Source organism: Belonocnema kinseyi, chromosome 4, assembly GCF_010883055.1.
Source record: "Belonocnema kinseyi isolate 2016_QV_RU_SX_M_011 chromosome 4, B_treatae_v1, whole genome shotgun sequence".
Lineage (NCBI taxonomy): Eukaryota > Metazoa > Arthropoda > Insecta > Hymenoptera > Cynipidae > Belonocnema > Belonocnema kinseyi.
Genome location: NC_046660.1, coordinates 71,323,553 through 71,330,532, shown reverse-complemented (window position 1 = coordinate 71,330,532; position 6,980 = coordinate 71,323,553). Strand labels below are relative to the sequence as shown.

The 6,980-nt window shown below is 36.2% G+C and overlaps 1 protein-coding gene across 1 annotated transcript in view; it reads right to left on the bottom strand.

The window, feature by feature from the left end:
* Positions 1–6,980, bottom strand: part of LOC117170960 (potassium voltage-gated channel protein Shal) — a 270,665-nt gene that overhangs the window by 82,212 nt on the left and 181,473 nt on the right. The gene's annotated exons all lie outside the window — the stretch shown is intronic.

Here is a 6,980-nt window from a genome sequence, read left to right as displayed (position 1 = left end):
ATTTTTCAATTTAATATCTTAAAATTTTCCCATTTTTCGTAAAAGGCTTAAAAAATTAACCATCTGGAATTGAAATTTCTTAATTTTCACCCAATTTAAATTTAATTAATATAAGTGAAATGTTAAATGGGAGTGATTAAAAAAATTAATGTCCAAATGCTTGTTGACTACATGTTTTTAGTTTTAAATGAATTTCGGATTCGTTTGATTTTCAACATTCCTTCGTACAAATTTGTTCATTATTAACTTTTCCCATTTAAATTTTTTTTTATTTTCAATGTTTTTTTAGAATAATTTAATGTTGAAGGTTTACAATTTAAAATTAAATTTTTTGTAATTAAAAATTATGTAAGTTTAAATGTTTTTGATTTAAAATTGATCAGTTTTCAAAGCTTTTTATCAGAAATAATACAATTTCAATTTTCTTTAATGTTAGATAATCTAATTTTAAACCTTTTAGTTAGAAAATATTGCATTTTTAAAGTTTTGAAATTGTATTATTTTCAAAATTTTTATTTCCGATCATTCAATTTCGAGATTCTTTAATTCAAAATCAAATTATAAAATTTTGAATGCTTCAAATTAGGAATTATACAATTTCAATCCCTTGCGCATGAAATTGTAATATTTTCAAAATTCTACTTAAAGATGTTTACATTTTGCGAGCTTGTGTTCCTCAATTTTTCAATTTCAAACACATTAAATCTCAAATTATTCTATTTTAAACGTTTCTTTTAGAATTGATACAAGTTCAATTGCTTTTCATTTCATTCGAAATATTTGTCTTTTTTTCCAAATTTGACCTTATCTACAATTATTTTATTTGAACGTTTTAAAATTAAAATCATACAATATATTACTTTCAAAATTGAAAAGCTTTCGATTGAAATTCATTAATTATTAATTATTTTTTCAAATATTTGTTAGACCTAATATTTAAACATTTAGTTAATAATGATTCCTCCCCTGGGGTGCGTTCCCAGGGGCCACTCGGGTGCACTCGGAGCCGTTCCACGACGTAAGGCGAGTGTTGGGATTCACTCGGGTGAACCGTTCAGTGATCACTCGGGTGAAGAGTGGGGGTCACTCGACGGGTGACTATTTCACCCACTGAAACTAGGTAGGTGAAAGTGAGTGAACAGTGGAATTAGCGGGCAGAAGTAGCGAGAATCGCAAGTTTATTATCTTCATCACTTTCCACTATTATTGAATACATCACTGTTTGTAATTATAATGACCTCATTACTGAAGCAGCAATTAAAATCTGCGTTTCCTGGTCTTGCATTTTTTAAACTTTTGTCTAACGTAACCTCAATTATCTTTCACCAAACATACACCCGACGAACACTCGAAACCGTTCATTCTACCGTTCTCCTTCCACTTCACTCTAGTAAACTCCGCCCACTTCTTTACTTCAACCACCAATTCACCCGGTTGGTCGCCTGGAACACACCCCTAAGGGCTGCAATACCTTGTAGCTGGTGGGTAGGTTTAAGCGTGTGGGACATAGGGGTAAAACGGACTCAGGCTGCATGTGTATGTATATATATATATATATATATATATATATATATTATAAGACCCCTATAAACGGACTCTCCTCGTATGAATGATTGTAGTATGATAGAAGGGTGAAAGCCTGGCTAACACGGGCCTTCTCGATCCCTGGGTCGAGGCCCCTCCTGGACTGATTCCAGTTTTGAATCAGCATAGGAATGACCTGCGGCCCGCACAGCGACCAAGAAACAGCCCTCCGTTGGTATGGTGGCCTGCGAGCGATTATTCATTGAGTGTCTCACTCAGTGTGACCACCCCCTAAGCCATGGTTGGAGAGTGATCATGCCCGTGAGACTTTGGCATTTAAGGGTTACGAAGGTGTCCTAACGGACCATCGGGGGCACAGGACGACCTCCCCGAGTAATAAGTCTTACCCTAGCATGCGGCACTCTGAAATGGCGGAACTTTTATTTCCCTAGCTGCTCGTGGGAACAAAAGTGGATCAGGTAAAAAACAAAAAAGAAGAAGGAGAAAGGGAGGTGGCGGAGAAAGGAAAAAGGTTGGGTTCTAAGGGGCCTAACATAACCCTTTCCTCCCAATCTGTCTCTACGGAAAGCCAAACCCAGGTGGGGGCTTTACCTCCAGCTCTTCCAGGGGCTGAAGGATTGTCGGTCCCTCTAAGTGAGGCTATGAAAACGGGAGCGGCCAATTAGTCCTCCCTTAATAAAAAACGCATGAACGGTTCCCTGAAAATGAAACGGAAGAGGCAAACGTATCGGGCTAGCGGAACAGCTGCGATACCTGGAACATCGGCGACCATAACACCGATGACCAGCACTGAAGCTTAAAAGCGAGGAAGGGGCTCAGAAGGCACCCCCCGAGGGGAGGGGGCTAAGCCTGTGTAGATGCACAAGGCAGTCCAACAGCCGACGAACAGGGAGTCGTCGGGGGCTGGACTGACAGCCGCTCAGAGGCCTGTCCCCCTGACGATGGTGATGACGGATACGAGCTATTTGGAATCGCTGCCACACTACAGAGCAGTATGAGCTCTCTGACACTGAGCATGCTCGGGTATTAAATGTCGACTCGTCGCTACCTCTTCGACAAGAAGTATTGAGTTAGCCTATCCACGAAAGAGGAATGGGTTAAAGGCAAGGAACACCTGTCCAGTGACGGAGACAACTGGTTTACTGACGGCTCCAGCAAGAAAGGGAACACAGGAGCAGGTATATATCGTAGAAGAAATAGCATAGGCTTCACAATTGCGATGGGGTCCTACGCCACATTCGTATGTGCTCAGACATCAGGGCTGCTCAATTGGCCCTGAATGGAACAACGACCATGTCGCTACTAGTATGAGAGTACTTTAAGGCACTGAATAAACTAGCGTCAGAAACGAGTCACTCTACTTTGGATCCCTGGACACAGCGGCATTAAGGGCCATGAGATATCGGTCAAGCTAGCAAAAGCTAGCTGCAAAAGAAATTTTTACTGGACCTTAGCCAGTTGTAGGCATTCCCAGTAGGTTAGTCACTGAAGATATTAACAGTTGGCTGACCGACGAACTCTCACCAAGCGAAAGAATTACTTAAGCTCGGGAGGAATGAAGTGAAGATCCTAACAGAAATATTTATAAGACACGGAAACCTCGAGTATCACAGACATAAGATAGAGCTTCAAGAAAGTCGAAAAGGATAATGAGACTTCTACTCATATCCTTTGTCACTGCCCTGCGATTGCGGGGAAACCTGTAACACTCCCAGGCAGTTACTGCATCAATGAGTCTGAAATATCAGCCATCACCGTGGCTGCGGTTCTCTCCCTATAGAGAGGGCTATGGGGCCACGCTTAAGGCTTACAAGGGAACGCAACGAGATCACCCAAGCGTTAGGGGCTGTTACGGTATGAATTCAGAATAATGATAATTGTAATTGTATACCTACAACATCATCGCCGGAGGTTTCAAACATCATATTGGATTGACTTATAGTATCCTAATCTCATCAGTCACTTGACTAAATCCGTAGGTATGATGTATAACCGGGTTCACCCGAGTAAAAGTTTTGAATAAAGAATAAGGTGTTGATGGTAGCTCTAAGAAAGCAACCAGAGGTGACTGTTGTCACCTCCAACGCTAGCGGCCGCTCGTAATTGCATACCTACAACATCATGGAAGGAGGTTTCAAACATCGTATTAGATTGACTTATAACATCTTAATCTCATCAGTCAATTGACTTAGTCCGTGGCTATGATCTATAACCAGGTTCACTCAGGTAAAAATTTGGAATAAAAGTAATAATAATGGTTTTTTAAGGTTCATTGCCAAAAAATTGACCACGTTAAGTCACTGGCATTTTCCTCTTTTCCTTTATATTAATAAGTTTTTTTTATAAAACTATTGCAGTAAAGTACCGGAAAAAAATATATATATATAAATGCTGAGTAAAATTCAATATTTTAAAGTTAGGCATTTTACAAATCTTTAGAAAATATGTCCCACCATTTTTCTGCCTCATCATACAGTACTACTATTTTAAGATAAAGCTGAAAATAATTATTAAAACTGTTCATAGTTCGTACTTATAATACGTAATATAAAATGATCACTATTCCTGCGTAATATTTTTTAGAAAATTTCCAGTAATGATGTACATTAATTCATCATAACATAAAGCGACATAATTTTATCAAACGCTGTCGTCAAAATAAAATAAATAATGAAAATAATTGTTTTTCCTACATTTAAAAATGACTTTATCTGTTCTTCATTTAGCTCCAGTTAAGAATATACGATTTTTTGATAGTGACACAAAATCACACTAAATAATCACACCGATCTAACTTGTGGACATTTGAATTTACTTATTATAACATACACTTTGAAATAAAATAAAATAATGTTTAAAATATTATTCAAAAATTAAAATTAAAAACACGATATGCAAAAGAGTTTATTTTTATCGAATTTAGAAAAATTCCCGTGATTAGAAAGCGTGACTCTATGTGTGTGAAGTTTATATCTATCTCGTATACTTTCCTTAATTTTATATCTGCATATTCATCTTAGGTAGTCAAGAAATTATTTCGTTTTCAAAAATCTCTTTGCCTAAAACAATTAAATTTTTCGCAATCCTTAAATTGTTTATATTTTGAATGTTACGTAATAAACACTAAGAGAGTCGAATGCGCGTATTGCCTGCGTGCATTTATTCCTAGTATATTCTAATCTTTATTTTTGCTTTTTGACTGCATGAATTCACTTTATTGTAATTTATTAGGGAATCTTCTTTATATAATAATAATTCATGAGTTCAAAGTACATGCACGGAATTCTGTGAGTTACCGCCTACACAGAGGCCCTTTATAGTTAAGCGATTCCCAAGACCGCGAAAGTGCGATAAAGCGGAAAGGCTGTAATATTTACCTGCGCGTGACATTTTACGACAAGGGAGGCTGATTTCTAGGTCGACCTTTCAGCAAGGGTGGAAATAATATTTTTCTTAGAGAATAATCGAATATGCCACCCCTGCTTGAGACTGACCTCCAGTAGGTCACACGAGTTTCGGCCTAACTGATAAATAACTTCCGAAGTAACGCAAGAAAGGAAATAGAAAATACTTTTGACACATTTCTCATGATGAAAAATGAAGAAAAAAACGCCCCAATGAACAATTCGCTACGTCATTGAGCTCAATCGTTTAAGTATGAAATTCATATTTTAAAAATGCATGCTGTCAAAACTTACTTTAAAAGGATTTGACAGTCTGTTCATTTGACAAATTGTTACATGTTATTATATACAGCGGCTTTATAATTAGAAAATTGGATGGGAGAAACCAGTATGAAGTCTATAGAAGGGCTTTTGAAGTCATAATATTGATAAATTATGATCAATTTGGGTCATTATTACATATCAAATTGAAGCAGGGTCATTAATTTTGAGGATGCACTAAAGTTATCTCAAGTTCGAAAATGAGCATTGTTAAAAATAATTTATAAAATCAAGGAAAATAATCCAACTGTTAATTATTACAACTAACTATGGAAATATTTGAGACGGAACTGAATAAGAATATTAGAAAATAATCGTAGCATCAAAATTATGAAAAGTTAACTTTTTTGACAAACAAAAAAATCTGTTTTGTTAACAAACAAATCTGTAGGTCTTTTTCAAATGCACAATTTTTTTGTATTCATCTTTTACCGTATATTGCACAGTTTGGCCGAAAAATGTAATTTTTGGATGTTTTATTATTTTGTATGCTGTCAAAATTTGAATTTTTGATTTTTCAAGAAAATTAAAAAAGTTGTTACAATAATCTTGAAGGAAGTTCAAAAAGCAGCATTTTTCTTCTTTTGACTTTTTTTATATCGTGCATTATTTGGCTTAAAATGTTGATTTTCGTGTTTTTTTTGGGGGGGGGGGGGGGGTTTTGTAAATGATATAACTGGTAATTTTTTATTTTTGGAAAAAAGTCACGGGGATAAATTTTTTGAATTTTTAAATATTATGAATAACCGTACAGAGAATTTTTGAATTTTGAAAAAAGTAGTCTAAAAAATATTCAAAATGTGCCCACTTTTTGAATTTTTATCCAAAATGGCTGGCTAACGAACTTGACCTTCTGTTTAGGACACTAAACGATTGTACCGAAGGGCAATCTAATAGATTAATATTTTCAAAAGTTATCGTGTTCACAGACAGACAGACATACATACATCCAGGCAGACATACAGACAGACACATTCGTAACAACCTATTTTTCAGATTCAGGGGGTCTCAAAACGTGGACATTTGACAAAAACTGGGGCGTCAAATTTTACACAAATCGAATACCTTCTCTGATGAGAATGTAATAATAATAATGCATCAGATAACACAATCTTCCCCGCTATGTTAAAAATACAATTAAAAATTTTTCATTTCAAAAACAGTAAGTAAGTGGTGAAATAGTAGTTATAAAACTCCCTTTCAATAGTGCTACTCATAAGAAAATACTACAGAACTTTTTCTTTAAGCCTCAATAACTTGTTCCCATTAGTCAGTTCGCACTGGTATTCACATTATACTGGTTTCCTATATATTGTGCTGAAATTTGGTAACATTTTAAAAAATATATAATATTGCAAAAGCTAGCTACATAAAACAGGGTCGATAAGGTGCGCGCCGTTTCAGTTTGTAAACCGGGGCCCCAAACTTAGTACATCACCAAACGCCAGTTCTTAAGGTCAGCACAGGTCGGATATGAAAATGCCAGCCGATTTTCCTGGTCGAAAAAATTGACTGAAAAACCTCATACGGTACGCGCATGAAACCTTTTATAAAGTGGGGTTTGAACCTCAAATAAGAGCGGTGTAATAGTGCAAGAAGTTTTACAGACTGGAAAACCCTCGCAAAAAGTGATCGAAAGTGCCGGAAAACTCATCTGAAAAACCGCATACGGTACGCTCGTGAAACCTTTTGTAAAGTGGGGTTTGAACC